This window comes from Oncorhynchus clarkii, chromosome 15 (genome assembly GCF_045791955.1).
Source record: "Oncorhynchus clarkii lewisi isolate Uvic-CL-2024 chromosome 15, UVic_Ocla_1.0, whole genome shotgun sequence".
Taxonomy (NCBI): domain Eukaryota; kingdom Metazoa; phylum Chordata; class Actinopteri; order Salmoniformes; family Salmonidae; genus Oncorhynchus; species Oncorhynchus clarkii.
The window spans coordinates 5,139,293-5,160,265 of record NC_092161.1 but is presented as its reverse complement, the minus strand read 5'-3'; positions in this window follow the sequence as shown (position 1 = coordinate 5,160,265).

Sequence of the window (20,973 nt, the reverse complement as noted above, 5' to 3'; positions counted from 1 at the left end):
ACTACCAAACCACATAGCTCAGCCAGTAGGTTACCAAACCACATAGCTCAGCCAGTAGACTACCAAACCACATAGCTCAGCCAGTAGACTACCAAACCACATAGCTCAGCCAGTAGGTTACCAAACCACATAGCTCAGCCAGTAGACTACCAAACCACATAGCTCAGCCAGTAGGTTACCAAACCACATAGCTCAGCCAGTAGACTACCAAACCACATAGCTCAGCCAGTAGACTACCAAACCACATAGCTCAGCCAGTAGGTTACCAAACCACATAGCTCAGCCAGTAGACTACCAAACCACATAGCTCAGCCAGTAGGTTACCAAACCACATAGCTCAGCCAGTAGACTACCAAACCACATAGCTCAGCCAGTAGACTACCAAACCACATAGCTCAGCCAGTAGGTTACCAAACCACATAGCTCAGCCAGTAGACTACCAAACCACATAGCTCAGCCAGTAGACTACCAAACCACATAGCTCAGCCAGTAGGTTACCAAACCACATAGCTCAGCCAGTAGACTACCAAACCACATAGCTCAGCCAGTAGGTTACCAAACCACATAGCTCAGCCAGTAGACTACCAAACCACATAGCTCAGCCAGTAGGTTACCAAACCACATAGCTCAGCCAGTAGGTTACCAAACCACATAGCTCAGCCAGTAGACTACCAAACCACATAGCTCAGCCAGTAGGTTACCAAACCACATAGCTCAGCCAGTAGACTACCAAACCACATAGCTCAGCCAGTAGACTACCAAACCACATAGCTCAGCCAGTAGGTTACCAAACCACATAGCTCAGCCAGTAGACTACCAAACCACATAGCTCAGCCAGTAGGTTACCAAACCACATAGCTCAGCCAGTAGACTACCAAACCACATAGCTCAGCCAGTAGGTTACCAAACCACATAGCTCAGCCAGTAGACTACCAAACCACATAGCTCAGCCAGTAGACTACCAAACCACATAGCTCAGCCAGTAGACTACCAAACCACATAGCTCAGCCAGTAGACTACCAAACCACATTACAATTGCAGCAAATGGCATTTCCATCCATATCCTGAAGCTAATTGACTAAAGTGATGTTTCCCACAGGGAGGGCTGTACTTACTGTACAGGAGAGAGTCCACCACAGAATGGCCTGTATATGTGATGAGCTCTATTGGGAACGATTGGCTTCCTGTTTCTGTGGATGACACAATGGCAGATGTAACACTTGACCAACATGACATTGATGTGACATTCAGTTCTGGTAGCTGTAGGACAGGTTAGATACTGGTAGCTGTAGGACAGGTTAGATACTGGTAGCTGTAGGACAGATTCAGTACTGGTTGCTAGAGGACAGGTTAGGTACTGGAAGCTGTAGGACAGATTCAGTACTGGTTGCTAGAGGACAGGTTAGGTACTGGAAGCTGTAGGACAGATTCAGTACTGGTTGCTAGAGGACAGGTTAGGTACTGGTAGCTGTAGGACAGATTCAGTACTGGTTGCTATAGGACAGGTTAGGTACTGGAAGCTGTAGGACAGGTTCAGTACTGGTTGCTAGAGGACAGGTTAGGTACTGGAAGCTGTAGGACAGATTCAGTACTGGTTGCTATAGGACAGGTTAGGTACTGGAAGCTGTAGGACAGGTTCAGTACTGGTTGCTAGAGGACAGGTTAGGTACTGGTAGCTGTAGGACAGATTCCATACTGGTTGCTAGAGGACAGGTTAGGTACTGGTAGCTGTAGGACAGATTCAGTTCTTGTTGCTAGAGGACAGGTTCAGTTCTTGTTGCTAGAGGACAGGTTCAGTTCTGGTTGATATAGGACAGATTCAGTACTGGTTGCTATAGGACAGGTTAGGTACTGGTAGCTGTAGGACAGATTCAGTACTGGTTGCTATAGGACAGGTTAGGTACTGGAAGCTGTAGGACAGATTCAGTACTGGTTGCTATAGGACAGGTTAGGTACTGGTAGCTGTAGGACAGGTTCAGTTATTGTTGATATAGGACAGATTCAGTACTGGTTGCTATAGGACAGGTTAGGTACTGGTAGCTGTAGGACAGATTCAGTACTGGTTGCTATAGGACAGGTTAGGTACTGGAAGCTGTAGGACAGGTCCAGTACTGGTTGCTATAGGACAGGTAAAATACTGTTTGTGTTGCTTGTTGTTTGTCTGTTAACATGACTCTGAGCATACAGAAGGCATAGTGGAAAGTGTATACCATGGGGCAGATGGACAGTATTGCATTGAAAGGATCCAGGTATGTCCTTACAGCATGTCTGTTGGTCGATGGCTTTGATTCTGTTGTTGTGTCATGTTGTATAATGTATCACTGAACTGTTTTCAGTTCTTAGATGGAAAATCACTCCATAGAACCTCATACCCAGAAAATCAATATCCTCATACTACGTTCATACTGTTGCTAGGTTATATTCCAGAAATATTTAATTAAAGGATGTTTTTTTTATTTTTATTGTTTTGTGAAATAAACTTTATATAAATGTGGAATTCTTTCCAATTGCATACTGGTTTTGATTCAGATAACATTAAAAAATACCTTGTATTGTTACCTCCAATTTAGTGTCGTCGGTTTGGTAATTTAGTATGGACTGTATGGTAATTTAGTATGGTCTGTATGGTAATTTAGTATGGTCTGTATGGTAATTTAGTATGGTCTGTATGGTAATTTAGTATGGTCTGTATGGTAATTTAGTATGGTCTGTATGGTAATTTAGTATGGTCTGTATGGTAATTTAGTATGGTCTGTATGGTAATTTAGTATGGTCTGTATGGTAATTTAGTATGGTCTGTATGGTAATTGAGTATGGTCTGTATGGTAATCTAGTATTAGTATGGTCTGTATGGTAATTTAGTGTGGTTGGTATGTTTACAATATATATAATAACTAAGCACTAGTATTGGCAAGCAAAACCTTCGACAATTCTAATTTGGCAAATATGTCAGAAATCCTTTTTAATCTAGGTCAGGAAGTAAATTCTCTCCCAACCCTACTGTATAATACAGTCTCTATACAGTCTCTATGGGACTAACATAATATAAACTATTGTATAGTACAGTCTCTATAGGACTATCATAATATAAACTACTGTATAATACAGTCTCTATGGGACTATCATAATATAAACTATTGTATAGTACAGTCTCTATGGGACTATCATAATATCAACCCTACTGTATAATACAGTCTCTATACAGTCTCTATAGGACTATCATAATATAAACTACTGTATAATACAGTCTCTATACAGTCTCTATAGGACTATCATAATATAAACTACGGTATAATATAGTCTCTATACAGTCTCTATGGGACTATCATAATATAAACTACTGTATAATACAGTCTCTATACAGTCTCTATAGGACTATCATAATATTAACTACTGTATAATACAGTCTCTATGGGACTATCATAATATCAACCCTACTGTATAATACAGTCTCTATACAGTCTATGGGACTATCATAATATAAACTACTGTATAGTACAGTCTCTATACAGTCTCTATGGGACTATCATAATATAAACTACGGTATAATATAGTCTCTATACAGTCTCTATGGGACTATCATAATATAAACTACTGTATAATACAGTCTCTATACAGTCTCTATGGGACTATCATAATATTAACTACTGTATAGTACAGTCTCTATGGGACTATCATAATATCAACCCTACTGTATAATACAGTCTCTATAGGACTATCATAATACTATATCATAATAACAGTCCTACTATATGATAATAACAGTCCTACTATATCATAATAACAGTCCTACTATATCATAATAAAAGTCCTACTGTATCATCATAACAGTCCTACTATATCATAATAAAAGTCCTACTGTATCATCATAACAGTCCTACTATATCATAATAAAAGTCCTACTGTATCATAATAACAGTCCTACTGTATCATAATAACAGTCCTACTATATCATAATAAAAGTCCTACTGTATCATAATAACAGTCCTACTGTATCATAATAACAGTCCTACTATATCATAATAAAAGTCCTACTGTATCATAATAACAGTCCTACTGTATCATAATAACAGTCCTACTATATCATAATAACAGTCCTACTGTATCATAATAACAGTCCTACTATATCATAATAACAGTCCTACTGTATCATAATAACAGTCCTACTATATCATAATAAAAGTCCTACTGTATCATAATAAAAGTCCTACTATATCATAATAAAAGTCCTACTGTATCATAATAAAAGTCCTACTGTATCATAATAACAGTCCTACTGTATCATAATAACAGTCCTACTATATCATAATAACAGTCCTACTATATCATAATAAAAGTCCTACTGTATCATAATAAAAGTCCTACTGTATCATAATAAAAGTCCTACTATATCATAATAACAGTCCTAATATATCATAATAACAGTCCTACTATATCATAATAACAGTCCTACTGTATCATAATAACAGTCCTACTATATCATAATAAAAGTCCTACTGTATCATAATAACAGTCCTACTGTATCATAATAACAGTCCTACTATATCATAATAACAGTCCTACTGTATCATAATAACAGTCCTACTATATCATAATAACAGTCCTACTGTATCATAATAACAGTCCTACTATATCATAATAAAAGTCCTACTGTATCATAATAAAAGTCCTACTATATCATAATAAAAGTCCTACTATATCATAATAACAGTCCTACTATATCATAATAACAGTCCTACTATATCATAATAAAAGTCCTACTGTATCATAATAACAGTCCTACTGTATCATAATAACAGTCCAACTGTATCATAATAACAGTCCTACTATATCATAATGAAAGTCCTACTATATCATAATAACAGTCCTACTATATCATAATAAAAGTCCTACTATATCATAATAACAGTCCTACTATATCATAATAAAAGTCCTACTGTATCATAATAACAGTCCTACTATATCATAATAAAAGTCCTACTATATCATAATAAAAGTCCTACTGTATCATAATAACAGTCCTACTATATCATAATAAAAGTCCTACTGTATCATAATAAAAGTCCTACTGTATCATAATAAAAGTCCTACTATATCATAATAACAGTCCTAATATATCATAATAACAGTCCTACTATATCATAATAAAAGTCCTACTGTATCATAATAACAGTCCTACTATATCATAATAAAAGTCCTACTCTGGAGAAATACAATAATAAAAGAAGCTACAGGGGATATGACTCTTGCACAGAAAACAAATAATTGGTTCCCGGAGGCACTTTTAAGGGCCCTAAAGGCTCCTCCCCTTTTCCATTTATGGTAAGGGCAACATGTGACATCATTTTGGTCCTGTACCAATGAATACTGACATTGGCTAGTTATGACATTATAATAACAAGTTGTTACTGTATATGGTCAATTAACCTGATTTATGGTTTGGTTTCATAGATGAGTAAGATGATAGTCTCTCTCTCGCTCTCTCTCTCTCTCTCTCTCCCTCTCTCTCTCTCTCTCTCTCTCTCTCTCTCTCTCTCTCTCTCTCTCTCTTTCTCACCTTTCTCTCTCTCTCTCTCTCTCTCTCTCTCTCTCTCTCTCTCTCTCAGTCTCTTTCTCTCTCTCTCTCTCTCTCTCTCTCTCTCTCTCTCTCTCTCTCTCTTTCTCACCTTTCTCTCTCTCTCTCTCTCTCTCTCTCTCTCTCTTTCTCTTTCGCTCTTTCTCACCTTTCTCTCTGTCTGGGTGTCTGTATGTCTCTCTCTCTCTCCCCGTCTTCAGGTCAGTGGAATGTACCTCAAAGGAGGTCTATTGACACATCTGTATGACAGAGATGGAGCATTGCCTTCCTCAGATTGGGAGCATGATTTCAGACATTCACAGATATTGGCATGAACACGTTAATAACCTTTCAGAGCTGTAAATCTTCTCAGGTTTGGTGAATGACTTTTGATATTTTGTGCAGTTTCTCCCTCTCTCTCTCTCTCTCTCTCTCTCTCTCTCTCTCTTTATCTCTCTCTCTCCCTCTTTCTCTCCTCTCTCTCCGTCTCTCTGTATGTCTCTTTCTCTCTCTCTCTCTCTCTCTCTCTCTCTCTCTCTCTCTCTCTTTCTCTCTCTTTTTTTCTGTCTCTCTCTCTCTCTCTCTCTCTCTCTCTCTCTCTCTCTCTCTCTCTCTCTCTCTCTCTCTCTGTCTGTCTGTCTCAGTGAGCTGGGTTTATTCACTTAAATAAAATACAAATAAAGCATCTGAGGTATACAGATCGTTTGTGGCTTCCTGTTAGAATAGCATATCCTGTTAGCATAGCATATCTTGTTAGCATAGCATATCCTGTTAGCATAGCATATCTTGTTAGCATAGCATATCCTGTTAGCCCACATAGCATATCCTGTTAGCTCACATAGCATATCCTGTTAGCATAGCACATCCTGTTAGCTCACATAGCATATCCTGTTAGCCCACATAGCATATCCTATTAGCCCACATAGCATATCCTGTTAGCATAGCACATCCTGTTAGCATAGCATATCCTGTTAGCCCACATAGCATATCCTGTTAGCCCACATAGCATATCCTGTTAGCCCACATAGCTGTGTATTTATTACAGCGGCTTGCTAACATAGAGCAAAACCTCTCTCATCTCTAAATGCTTTAATAAATATTCACTCCCCATGCTGCTTGGAAAAAGATAATGGCAGTATAATGAAAATACTAATGCCAAGTCAAAGAATAATAGGCTAAGGAATTTACTACACAAGATAATGGATTATTTTTCTTGTCTCATAGGACTCTTACTCTGCTGACCCAACGTAAATATAGTCAGATGGATTTCACTATAATAAAAACAGAACCAAAACAACATATCCCGAATACTGCAGGTCCAAATGGGCATGACTTTTTACGAGGTGGAGACATAAAGAGCCTACAGTCTATATCCACCTCAGCCCTGACACTAACGGTATCATATACCTCATACAACTTGGACCAGGGAACCTGCTGTTGTAACACACGCACACGCACGCACACACACACACACACACACATACACACACACACACACACACACACACACACACACACATACGCACGCACGCACGCACGTACACACACACACACACACACACACACACACACACACACACACACACACATATACACAGGTGGCAGATGGCATCAAGCTCACTACAGACTGGAGGAGTCTCTCTGTCTCTGAGAGTTGGGACCAAGCTCACTACAGACTGGAGGAGTCTCTCTGTCTCTGAGAGTTGAGCCCAAGCTCACTACAGACTGGAGGAGTCTCTCTGTCTCTGATAGTTGGGACCAAGCTCACTACAGTTTGCATTAAGCTGGAGAAGTGTCTTCTAAGATGAGCTTATAAAGGGGAACGGCACTGATTTTGCAGTGTTTTGAACTGCTCCGAATAAAACGTTGGCTTGGAACTGAGTCCAAACACAAGTTGGTTTGTGTGTGGATTGTGGGTGTGGCTTGTGGGCGTGGTTTGTTTGTGTGGTTTGTGGGTGTGGCTTGTGGATGTGGTTTGTGGGCGGGGTTTGTGGGCATGGTTTGTTTGTGTTGTTTGTGGGTGTGGCTTGTGGATGTGGCTTGTGGATGTGGTTTGTGGGTGTGGCTTGTGGGTGTGCCTTGTGGGTGTGGCTTGTGGGTGTGCCTTGTGGGTGTGGTTTGTTTGTTTGTGTGGGTGGGTGTGGCTTGTGGGTGTGGCTTGTGGACATAGTTTGTGGGCGTGGTTTGTTGGCATGGTTTTATGTGCCACCACACCAAGACACACCCATCTATCAGAACCATGCCCGTTGCTGAGTATCAAAACTGTCACTTGTAACAAAACAAAGGGCATTATGGGAGATGGCATCTATTAAGAGCTGTATCAGCTGCACTTTGATTAATAATGTCACCATACTCAACAACAGATAAACAGGTTGATTCATCTGCGTCCTACTGCTCAGAGAAAGGCACCATCTGTTTCTGTAGAAAAAGCCAACTTTAAATCTTATCTTCTTATCCAGATCATCTATATGTTTTATAAACATCAAATCCATATCCATCCTAATACCAAAATATTTATACGCAGGAACACGTTCGATTGGTGAACCATCTAATGAATGAACATGTAATTCATCCAATATTTTTTTTTCCAGAGTTTAAAAAATAACGTGAATTTTGTTTTGCCCGTACTGACCATATTAAACACAAGTTTTAAACCTGCAAGGGATTCCTGCATAGCTATAAATTATGACTTTTCTTTTGGCAGATCAACATTCTGGGGAAATAGCATCATCCACATATAGAGTTTTATATTTTTTAACAGATTGACCAATGGTGTTTATTTAAATAGTGAAGAGAGGAGTTGACTATCGACCCTTGTGTTACACCTTTATGGACTTCAAGACATTCAGACTCAACCCCATCAATCACGATTATCAGGAATCAAGGTAAGACCCAAGTGCAGACTGTGTTGAAGTAATACTGTTTATTCTAACAACAGGGGCAGGCAGACGACAGGTCAAGGCAGGCAGGGGTCGGTAATACAGAGTAGAGGTCAAGGTTCAGGAAGGCTCTGGGTCAAGTGAGTAGAGGGCGGTAATCCAGAGTAGAGGCCAAGGTTCAGGAAGGCTCAGGGTCAGGTCTGCAGAGGTCGGTAATCCAGAGTCGAGGTTGATTGGACCCTGATTGGATGTCCAGGCCTAAACCCTGATTGGATGTCCAGGCCTAAACCCTGATTGGATGTCCAGGACTAAACCCTGATTGGATGCCCAGGCCTAAACCATGATTGGATGCCCAGGCCTAAACCCTGATTGGATGCCCAGGACTGAACCCTGATTGGATGCCCAGGCCTAAACCCTGATTGGATGTCCAATCAGCTTTCCCACGATTACTGTATTAACACCTCGTTCCATGTGTCTCTCCTTAGGCCAGTGGTGGCTGGCCCGCTCCAGGAGTCTGAGGTGCGGGAAGTTCCTCCACCCCCTCTGAACATCGAGGGGGACCCGACTCCGTTCGCTGCATACTGGATTCGAGGCATCGGGCAAGGGGCATTCAGTACTTCGTGGAGTGGGATGGGTACGTTCCAGAGGAGAGGTGCTGGGTTCCGGTGGAGGACGTGTTGGATTCCGGTGGAGGACGTGTTGTACCCTTCAATGCTGCGGGAGTTCCACCATCTCCGGCCAGATCGCCCTGCGCCTCACCCTCCGAGTCGTCCCCGAGGCCGGTGTTGGCGCGTTGCTGGAGCCGCGTGTCAGGGGGGGGGGGGGGGGGGGGGGTATTGTCACAACTCCCGCAGAAGTCGGCTCCTCTCCTTGTTCGGGGGGCGCTCGGCGGTTGACGTCACCGGTCTTCTCGTCATCGCTGCTCCACCTTTCACTTTCCATTTGTTTTGTCTTGTTTTTCCACACACCTGGTTTACATCTCTCTACGTGTATATTATCCTCTGTTCCCCCCATGTCTGTGTGTGTAATTGTTCGTTACATTTATTTGTGTGACAGGCTGTTATTTTCCGGGTATTGTATTGAACCCCTGGTTTTGTATTGTTGTACATTATTTCGTGGGACTTCGTGTGCCTGTTCACTCATCTCTGCTCTCCTGCACCAGACACAGTCTGACAACATCACTACTGTCCCCATCCTTCTGGAGTGGCTGCACAACAGGTGATTTACATACTTATGGAATGTTTCCTGATAACGAAAAAAAAATTGGGTTATTGACCTAACAATGATGGGTGCTACTTAAGCATACTAGGATCCGAATGATCGCCTCCTGTGGATTACTTGTCTATTGCTAGCAAAGGATCCAGGATTTATTTTTCTGTAAGTAGCCTAAAAGAAAAGTTTTGACTGTCATTTCTCAGATCATTCAGCAGGTTTCCCCCTATCAGCATCCAGCCCAGTGTCATTGTGAATAGGCGTACAAGTTCTTTCAGAGATAGATAGACCGCTGAAAGGAAACAGTGATTATTAAAGACATCAACGGTGTTGTTGTTTTCCTCATGTCTGAATCAATTTGTCGTGGAAGAGATGAAGAAGTAGAACGAGTCAGTTATTTGATAGTTTTCCTAAATGTAGCAGGGTTCCCATTACAATCCAAAAGAGTGGTTACGTAATAATCAGATTTAGCCTTTCAGATATTTTTTTTTTAACAGAATGATTCCTCAGTTGTTTAAAAGCTTGCCAGTCCGGTCCCTAAGCCTGTGTTCCTAGGCTTGACCCAAGCATCATCTCTTTTATGAATGACTTCTGATAATCGGATAATTTCGGAGTGTTCCAGGCATTCCATCTAACTTTAACCCTTACTTTTTTTGAAGGGAGAAAGTATTGAAGACTTCTTCAAAAAGGCTCAAAGCTAAATCAGGCTCAGGGATTAGCTGAAATACAACCAAGGCCACTAAAATAAAGATCATATAAAAATGCCTGTTCACTGAAGTTTTTAAAGTTCATTTTTGTGATGACAGGAGGCTTACATTTTTTTGTATTTTCACATCTCTAGCACGAACAACTGGGCAATGGTCACAAATATCTTGGGAGAACACACAATTAGAAACATATTTCTCTGGTATATTTGTTAAAATAACATTAATCAGAGTTGACTTTGAATGATATTTAAGATTGAGCAGTGTAGGCTTCGTCACCAGCTGGGTTCAGGTTTAGGTCATTACACATGTCTTTTAGATTGTCTGAAGCCTGTATTTCCCAATCACAATTGAGGTCACCCAGGATAATAACTTCTGATTTAGTAAAAGAAGACAACAAACTAGTTAACCCCTCGAGTGCACAAAGGTTAGCCGAGGGAGGACCGTAGACTCTATAACAGTTATGGAGACATTTCTCTCCAGAAAAAAAGGCTTAAAGATAGTAGCTAAAAACCTTTTAGCAGTGGAAATTAATTTCAGTAAAGAGACAGAGAAATCATTTTGAATAAGAATGGCCTCTCCACCACCTCGACCCTGTCAGCTCCGAGCACATCACAACCCTCAATATTAATATCAGAAAAGTCCAGAACGTCCCCAGAGATCCACGTTTCAGTCAACACCAGAATGAGCGGATTCATCTGCATAGCCCAGATCTTGACGTAATCCAATTCAGGAAGTAAGATCCTGATGTTCAGATGCATCAACCCAAGTCTTTTACTGTTTTTACAAATGAAAGTCACACGTAATCTCCAACTGACACAAGCTATGTTCAATAGGCTGTTGCAGGCCCTGTCCGATGGTTCATATTGATGTAGTTAGTATGGCTATAAGATTGCATAGGAATCCCCAATAGTAATAGAGGACGAAACCGTAGTTACTTTTCCAAGGTTAACAACATAGGGCCTGAGGCCGCAGCCAATATCAATATGAGGAACTCTCAGAGTAACCAATGATGGAATGTTATAAACTGACTTACATGGGCTGTGGTTGCTAGTGTGCAACGGCCCAAGCCCTCTGCGCGATTGGACAACCGAGGGGGTATTCAAGTTTATGGAATTCACATTTGAACTAAAAGCACTGAGTCAGCAGACCACTCTTTTGAGCCAACAAAAGATGGGAGGTCGGGGTAGGATCGGAAGGGTGGGTGAGATGGGAGGAAAGAGGTGACTTCCCAAGGGATGGGGTCTCTGCAGGGCAGCACCGGCCAGTCAGTCAGAGCCTGGCAACATGGTGGCGAGGCAGTGGCACGACGACCAGGCTGAGGAGTTGAAAAGGAGAAAATGTGGAAGAGTGGGGGAAAATACAATACAATCAAGTGTTGTCTCTAGTGAGAATGTTAATGCCGAGTGCCAAGTCTCTCTCTGTTCAGAGACATCAGTATAAAGCCCATCTGTCAGTCTGGACTTCATCACTTCCTCTTACAAGTCTCTATGTGCTGGCTCCATACATGTTTCTGTGAACACATACACACACAGTCAATGTTCTATTACCAACAGCAGTTGGTTGTTGGTGTTATCTGACATACTAACAGGTACAACGTTGAAGTATGAAACAGGTCAGACTAAAACTACCCAACTGTGGTCTCCATATCAAACGGCTGAGGTTGCCGTCTGGAAAAAGCATCTCCGTCTGTAGATTTTGGGCAGAGTTGAGACAGAGTTGAGACAGAGATGAGACAGAGTTGAGACAGAGTTGAGGCAGAGATGAGACAGAGTTGAGGCAGAGTTGAGACAGAGTTGAGACAGATTTGAGGCAGAGTTGAGACAGAGTTGAGGCAGAGTTGAGACAGAGTTGAGACAGAGTTGAGACAGATTTGAGGCAGAGTTGAGACAGAGTTGAGACAGAGTTGAGGCAGAGTTGAGGCAGATTTGAGACAGAGTTGAGACAGAGTTGAGACAGAGATGAGACAGAGTTGAGACAGAGTTGAGACAGAGTTGAGACAGAGTTGAGGCAGAGTTGAGGCAGAGATGAGGCAGAGTTGAGACAGAGTTGAGACAGAGTTGAGGCAGAGTTGAGACAGATTTGAGGCAGAGTAGAGACAGCGTTGAGGCAGAGTTGAGACAGAGTTGAGGCAGAGTTGAGACAGAGTTGAGACAGATTTGAGGCAGAGTTGAGACAGAGTTGAGGCAGAGTTGAGACAGAGTTGAGGCAGAGTTGAGACAGAGTTGAGACAGATTTGAGGCAGAGTTGAGACAAAGTTGAGGCAGAGTTGAGACAGAGTTGAGACAGAGTTGAGACAGATTTGAGGCAGAGTTGAGACAGAGTTGAGACAGATTTGAGACAGAGTTGAGACAGATTTAAGGCCGAGTTGAGACAGAGTTGAGGCAGAGTAGAGACATAGTTGAGACAGATTTGAGGCAGAGTTGAGACAGAGTTGAGGCAGAGTTGAGACAGAGTTGAGACAGAGATGAGACAGAGTTGAGACAGAGTTGAGACAGAGATGAGACAGAGTTGAGACAGAGTTGAGACAGAGTTGAGACAGAGTTGAGGCAGAGTTGAGGCAGAGATGAGGCAGAGTTGAGACAGAGTTGAGACAGAGTTGAGACAGAGTTGAGGCAGAGATGAGGCAGAGTTGAGACAGAGTTGAGGCAGAGTAGAGACAGAGTTGAGACAGAGTTGAAACAGAGTTGAGACAGAGTTGAGGCAGATTTGAGACAGAGTTGAGACAGATTTGAGGCAGAGCTGAGACAGAGTTGAGGCAGAGTAGAGACATAGTTGAGACAGAGTTGAGACAGAGTTGAGACAGAGTAGAGACAGAGTTGAGACAGAGTTGAGGCAGAGATGAGGCAGAGTTGAAACAAAGTTGAGACAGAGTTGAGGCAGATTTGAGACAGAGCTGAGACAGATTTGAGGCAGAGTAGAGACAGAGTTGAGGCAGAGTAGAGACATAGTTGAGACAGAGTTGAGACAGAGTTGAGACAGAGTAGAGACAGAGTTGAGACAGAGTTGAGGCAGAGATGAGGCAGAGTTGAAACAGAGTTGAGAAAGAGTTGAGGCAGATTTGAGACAGAGTTGAGACAGATTTGAGGCAGAGCTGAGACAGAGTTGAGGCAGAGTAGAGACATAGTTGAGACAGATTTGAGGCAGAGTTGAGACAGAGTTGAGGCAGAGTTGAGACAGAGTTGAGACAGAGTTGAGACAGAGTTGAGACAGATTTGAGGCAGAGAAGAGACAGAGTTGAGACAGAGTTGAGACAGAGTTGAGACAGAGTTGAGGCAGAGATGAGGCAGAGTTGAGACAGAGTTGAGGCAGAGTAGAGACAGAGTTGAGACAGAGTTGAAACAGAGTTGAGACAGAGTTGAGGCAGATTTGAGACAGAGTTGAGACAGATTTGAGGCAGAGCTGAGACAGAGTTGAGGCAGAGTAGAGACATAGTTGAGACAGAGTTGAGACAGAGTAGAGACAGAGTTGAGACAGAGTTGAGGCAGAGATGAGGCAGAGTTGAGACAGAGTTGAGACAGAGTTGAGGCAGAGTTGAGACAGAGTTGAGACAGATTTGAGGCAGAGTAGAGACAGAGTTGAGACAGAGTTGAAACAGAGTTGAGACAGAGTTGAGGCAGATTTGAGACAGAGTTGAGACAGATTTGAGGCAGAGCTGAGACAGAGTTGAGGCAGAGTAGAGACATAGTTGAGACAGATTTGAGGCAGAGTTGAGACAGAGTTGAGGCAGAGTTGAGACAGAGTTGAGACAGAGTTGAGACAGAGTTGAGACAGATTTGAGGCAGAGAAGAGACAGAGTTGAGGCAGAGTTGAGACAGAGTTGAGGCAGAGTTGAGACAGAGTTGAGACAGATTTGAGGCAGAGTTGAGGCAGATTTGAGACAAGAGTTGAGACAGATTTAAGGCCGAGTTGAGACAGAGTTGAGGCAGAGTAGAGACATAGTTGAGACAGATTTGAGGCAGAGTTGAGACAGAGTTGAGGCAGCGTTGAGACAGAGTTGAGACAGAGATGAGACAGAGTTGAGACAGAGTTGAGACAGAGTTGAGACAGAGTTGAGGCAGAGTTGAGACAGAGTTGAGGCAGAGTTGAGGCAGAGATGAGGCAGAGTTGAGACAGAGTTGAGACAGAGTTGAGACAGAGTTGAGACAGAGATGAGGCAGAGTTGAGACAGAGTTGAGACAGATTTGAGGCAGAGCTGAGACAGAGTTGAGGCAGAGTAGAGACATAGTTGAGACAGATTTGAGGCAGAGTTGAGACAGAGTTGAGGCAGAGTTGAGACAGAGTTGAGACAGAGTTGAGACAGAGTTGAGACAGATTTGAGGCAGAGTAGAGACAGAGTTAAGGCAGAGTTGAGACAGAGTTGAGGCAGAGTTGAGACAGAGTTGAGACAGATTTGAGGCAGAGTTGAGACAGAGTTGAGACAGAGTTGAGGCAGAGTTTAGGCAGATTTGAGACAGAGTTGAGACAGATTTAAGGCAGAGTTGAGACAGAGTTGAGGCAGAGTAGAGACATAGTTGAGACAGATTTGAGGCAGAGTTGAGACAGAGTTGAGGCAGAGTTGAGACAGAGTTGAGACAGAGATGAGACAGAGTTGAGACAGAGTTGAGACAGAGTTGAGGCAGAGTTGAGAAAGAGTTGAGGCAGAGATGAGGCAGAGTTGAGACAGAGTTGAGGCAGAGATGAGGCAAAGTTGAGACAGAGTTGAGACAGAGTTGAGACAGAGTTGAGACAGAGTTGAGGCAGAGATGAGGCAGAGTTGAGACAGAGTTGAGACAGAGTTGAGGCAGAGTTGAGACAGAGTTGAGAAAGAGTTGAGACAGAGTTGAGGCAGAGTTGAGACAGAGTTGAGACAGATTTGAGGCAGAGTAGAGACAGAGTTGAGACAGAGTTGAGACAGAGTTGAGACAGAGTTGAGGCAGATTTGAGACAGAGTTGAGACAGATTTGAGGCAGAGCTGAGACAGAGTTGAGGCAGAGTAGAGACATAGTTGAGACAGATTTGAGGCAGAGTTGAGACAGAGTTGAGGCAGAGTTGAGACAGAGTTGAGACAGAGTTGAGACAGATTTGAGGCAGAGTAGAGACAGAGTTGAGACAGAGTTGAAACAGAGTTGAGACAGAGTTGAGGCAGATTTGAGACAGAGTTGAGACAGATTTGAGGCAGAGCTGAGACAGAGTTGAGGCAGAGTAGAGACATAGTTGAGACAGATTTGAGGCAGAGTTGAGACAGAGTTGAGGCAGAGTTGAGACAGAGTTGAGACAGAGTTGAGACAGAGTTGAGGCAGAGAAGAGACAGAGTTGAGGCAGAGTTGAGACAGAGTTGAGGCAGAGTTGAGACAGAGTTGAGACAGATTTGAGGCAGAGTTGAGGCAGATTTGAGACAGAGTTGAGACAGATTTAAGGCCGAGTTGAGACAGAGTTGAGGCAGAGTAGAGACATAGTTGAGACAGATTTGAGGCAGAGTTGAGACAGAGTTGAGGCAGCGTTGAGACAGAGTTGAGACAGAGATGAGACAGAGTTGAGACAGAGTTGAGACAGAGTTGAGACAGAGTTGAGGCAGAGTTGAGACAGAGTTGAGGCAGAGTTGAGGCAGAGATGAGGCAGAGTTGAGACAGAGTTGAGACAGAGTTGAGACAGAGTTGAGACAGAGATGAGGCAGAGTTGAGACAGAGTTGAGACAGATTTGAGGCAGAGCTGAGACAGAGTTGAGGCAGAGTAGAGACATAGTTGAGACAGATTTGAGGCAGAGTTGAGACAGAGTTGAGGCAGAGTTGAGACAGAGTTGAGACAGAGTTGAGACAGAGTTGAGACAGATTTGAGGCAGAGTAGAGACAGAGTTAAGGCAGAGTTGAGGCAGAGTTGAGACAGAGTTGAGACAGATTTGAGGCAGAGTTGAGACAGAGTTGAGACAGAGTTGAGGCAGAGTTTAGGCAGATTTGAGACAGAGTTGAGACAGATTTAAGGCAGAGTTGAGACAGAGTTGAGGCAGAGTAGAGACATAGTTGAGACAGATTTGAGGCAGAGTTGAGACAGAGTTGAGGCAGAGTTGAGACAGAGTTGAGACAGAGATGAGACAGAGTTGAGACAGAGTTGAGACAGAGTTGAGACAGAGTTGAGGCAGAGTTGAGAAAGAGTTGAGGCATTGATGAGGCAGAGTTGAGACAGAGTTGAGGCAGAGATGAGGCAAAGTTGAGACAGAGTTGAGACAGAGTTGAGACAGAGTAGAGACAGAGTTGAGACAGAGTTGAGGCAGAGATGAGGCAGAGTTGAGACAGAGTTGAGACAGAGTTGAGGCAGAGTTGAGACAGAGTTGAGAAAGAGTTGAGACAGAGTTGAGGCAGAGTTGAGACAGAGTTGAGACAGATTTGAGGCAGAGTAGAGACAGAGTTGAGACAGAGTTGAGACAGAGTTGAGACAGAGTTGAGGCAGATTTGAGACAGAGTTGAGACAGATTTGAGGCAGAGCTGAGACAGAGTTGAGGCAGAGTAGAGACATAGTTGAGACAGATTTGAGGCAGAGTTGAGACAGAGTTGAGGCAGAGTTGAGACAGAGTTGAGACAGAGTTGAGACAGAGTTGAGACAGATTTGAGGCAGAGTAGAGACAGAGTTAAGGCAGAGTTGAGACAGAGTTGAGGCAGAGTTGAGACAGAGTTGAGACAGATTTGAGGCAGAGTTGAGACAGAGTTGAGACAGAGTTGAGGCAGAGTTTAGGCAGATTTGAGACAGAGTTGAGACAGATTTAAGGCAGAGTTGAGACAGAGTTGAGGCAGAGTAGAGACATAGTTGAGACAGATTTGAGGCAGAGTTGAGACAGAGTTGAGGCAGAGTTGAGACAGAGTTGAGACAGAGATGAGACAGAGTTGAGACAGAGTTGAGACAGAGTTGAGACAGAGTTGAGGCAGAGTTGAGAAAGAGTTGAGGCAGAGACGAGGCAGAGTTGAGACAGAGTTGAGGCAGAGATGAGGCAAAGTTGAGACAGAGTTGAGACAGAGTTGAGACAGAGTAGAGACAGAGTTGAGACAGAGTTGAGGCAGAGATGAGGCAGAGTTGAGACAGAGTTGAGACAGAGTTGAGGCAGAGTTGAGACAGAGTTGAGAAAGAGTTGAGACAGAGTTGAGGCAGAGTTGAGACAGAGTTGAGACAGATTTGAGGCAGAGTAGAGACAGAGTTGAGACAGAGTTGAGACAGAGTTGAGACAGAGTTGAGGCAGATTTGAGACAGAGTTGAGACAGATTTGAGGCAGAGCTGAGACAGAGTTGAGGCAGAGTAGAGACAGATTTGAGGCAGAGTTGAGACAGAGTTGAGGCAGAGTTGAGACAGAGTTGAGGCAGAGTTGAGACAGAGTTGAGACAGATTTGAGGCAGAGTTGAGACAGAGTTGAGGCAGAGTTGAGACAGAGTTGAGACAGAGTTGAGACAGATTTGAGGCAGAGTTGAGACAGAGTTGAGGCAGAGATGAGGCAGAGTTGAGACAGAGTTGAGGCAGAGATGAGGCAAAGTTGAGACAGAGTTGAGACAGAGTTGAGACAGAGTAGAGACAGAGTTGAGACAGAGTTGAGGCAGAGATGAGGCAGAGTTGAGACAGAGTTGAGACAGAGTTGAGGCAGAGTTGAGACAGAGTTGAGACAGAGTTGAGACAGAGTTGAGGCAGAGTTGAGACAGAGTTGAGACAGATTTGAGGCAGAGTAGAGACAGAGTTGAGACAGAGTTGAGACAGAGTTGAGACAGAGTTGAGGCAGATTTGAGACAGAGTTGAGACAGATTTGAGGCAGAGCTGAGACAGAGTTGAGGCAGAGTAGAGACATAGTTGAGACAGATTTGAGGCAGAGTTGAGACAGAGTTGAGGCAGAGTTGAGACAGAGTTGAGACAGAGTTGAGGCAGAGATGAGGCAGAGTTGAGACAGAGTTGAGACAGAGTTGAGGCAGAGTTGAGACAGAGTTGAGAAAGAGTTGAGACAGAGTTGAGGCAGAGTTGAGACAGAGTTGAGACAGATTTGAGGCAGAGTAGAGACAGAGTTGAGACAGAGTTGAGACAGAGTTGAGACAGAGTTGAGGCAGATTTGAGACAGAGTTGAGACAGATTTGAGGCAGAGCTGAGACAGAGTTGAGGCAGAGTAGAGACAGATTTGAGGCAGAGTTGAGACAGAGTTGAGGCAGAGTTGAGACAGAGTTGAGGCAGAGTTGAGACAGAGTTGAGACAGATTTGAGGCAGAGTTGAGACAGAGTTGAGGCAGAGTTGAGACAGAGTTGAGACAGAGTTGAGACAGATTTGAGGCAGAGTTGAGACAGAGTTGAGACAGAGTTGAGGCAGAGTTGAGGCAGATTTGAGACAGAGTTGAGACAGATTTAAGGCCGAGTTGAGACAGAGTTGAGGCAGAGTAGAGACATAGTTGAGACAGATTTGAGGCAGAGTTGAGACAGAGTTGAGGCAGAGTTGAGACAGAGTTGAGACAGAGATGAGACAGAGTTGAGACAGAGTTGAGACAGAGATGAGACAGAGTTGAGACAGAGTTGAGACAGAGTTGAGACAGAGTTGAGGCAGAGTTGAGGCAGAGATGAGGCAGAGTTGAGACAGAGTTGAGACAGAGTTGAGACAGAGTTGAGGCAGAGATGAGGCAGAGTTGAGACAGAGTTGAGGCAGAGATGAGGCAAAGTTGAGACAGAGTTGAGACAGAGTTGAGACAGAGTAGAGACAGAGTTGAGACAGAGTTGAGGCAGAGATGAGGCAGAGTTGAGACAGAGTTGAGACAGAGTTGAGGCAGAGTTGAGACAGAGTTGAGACAGAGTTGAGACAGAGTTGAGGCAGAGTTGAGACAGAGTTGAGACAGATTTGAGGAAGAGTAGAGACAGAGTTGAGACAGAGTTGAGACAGAGTTGAGACAGAGTTGAGGCAGATTTGAGACAGAGTTGAGACAGATTTGAGGCAGAGCTGAGACAGAGTTGAGGCAGAGTAGAGACATAGTTGAGACAGATTTGAGGCAGAGTTGAGACAGAGTTGAGGCAGAGTTGAGACAGAGTTGAGACAGAGTTGAGACAGAGTTGAGACAGATTTGAGGCAGAGAAGAGACAGAGTTGAGGCAGAGTTGAGACAGAGTTGAGGCAGAGTTGAGACAGAGTTGAGACAGATTTGAGGCAGAGTTGAGGCAGATTTAAGGCCGAGTTGAGACAGAGTTGAGGCAGAGTAGAGACATAGTGGAGACAGATTTGAGGCAGAGTTGAGACAGAGTTGAGGCAGCGTTGAGACAGAGTTGAGACAGAGATGAGACAGAGTTGAGACAGAGTTGAGACAGAGTTGAGACAGAGTTGAGGCAGAGTTGAGACAGAGTTGAGGCAGAGTTGAGGCAGAGTTGAGACAGAGTTGAGACAGAGTTGAGACAGAGTTGAGACAGAGATGAGGCAGAGTTGAGACAGAGTTGAGACAGATTTGAGGCAGAGCTGAGACAGAGTTGAGACAGAGTTGAGACAGATTTGAGGCAGAGTAGAGACAGAGTTGAGACAGAGTTGAGACAGAGTTGAGGCAGAGTTGAGACAGAGTTGAGACAGATTTGAGGCAGAGTTGAGACAGAGTTGAGACAGAGTTGAGGCAGAGTTTAGGCAGATTTGAGACAGAGTTGAGACAGATTTAAGGCAGAGTTGAGACAGAGTTGAGGCAGAGTAGAGACATAGTTGAGACAGATTTGAGGCAGAGTTGAGACAGAGTTGAGGCAGAGTTGAGACAGAGTTGAGACAGAGATGAGACAGAGTTGAGACAGAGTTGAGACAGAGTTGAGAAAGAGTTGAGGCAGAGTTGAGAAAGAGTTGAGGCAGAGATGAGGCAGAGTTGAGACAGAGTTGAGGCAGAGATGAGGCAAAGTTGAGACAGAGTTGAGACAGAGTTGAGACAGAGTAGAGACAGAGTTGAGACAGAGTTGAGGCAGAGATGAGGCAGAGTTGAGACAGAGTTGAGACAGAGTTGAAGCAGAGTTGAGACAGAGTTGAGACAGAGTTGAGACAGAGTTGAGAAAGAGTTGAGGCAGAGTTGAGAAAGAGTTGAGGCAGAGATGAGGCAGATTTGAGACAGAGTTGAGACAGATTTGAGGCAGAGTTGAGACAGAGTTGAGGCAGAGTAGAGACATAGTTGAGACAGATTTGAGGCAGAGTTGAGACAGAGTTGAGGCAGAGTTGAGACAGAGTTGAGACAGAGATGAGACAGAGTTGAGACAGAGTTGAGACAGAGTTGAGAAAGAGTTGAGGCAGAGTTGAGAAAGAGTTGAGGCAGAGATGAGGCAGAGTTGAGACAGAGTTGAGGCAGAGATGAGGCAAAGTTGAGACAGAGTTGAGACAGAGTTGAGACAGAGTAGAGACAGAGTTGAGACAGAGTTGAGGCAGAGATGAGGCAGAGTTGAGACAGAGTTGAGACAGAGTTGAAGCAGAGTTGAGACAGAGTTGAGACAGAGTTGAGACAGAGTTGAGGCAGAGTTGAGACAGATTTGAGACAGATTTGAGGCAGAGTAGAGACAGAGTTGAGACAGAGTTGAGACAGAGTTGAGACAGAGTTGAGGCAGATTTGAGACAGAGTTGAGACAGATTTGAGGCAGAGCTGAGACAGAGTTGAGGCAGAGTAGAGACATAGTTGAGACAGATTTGAG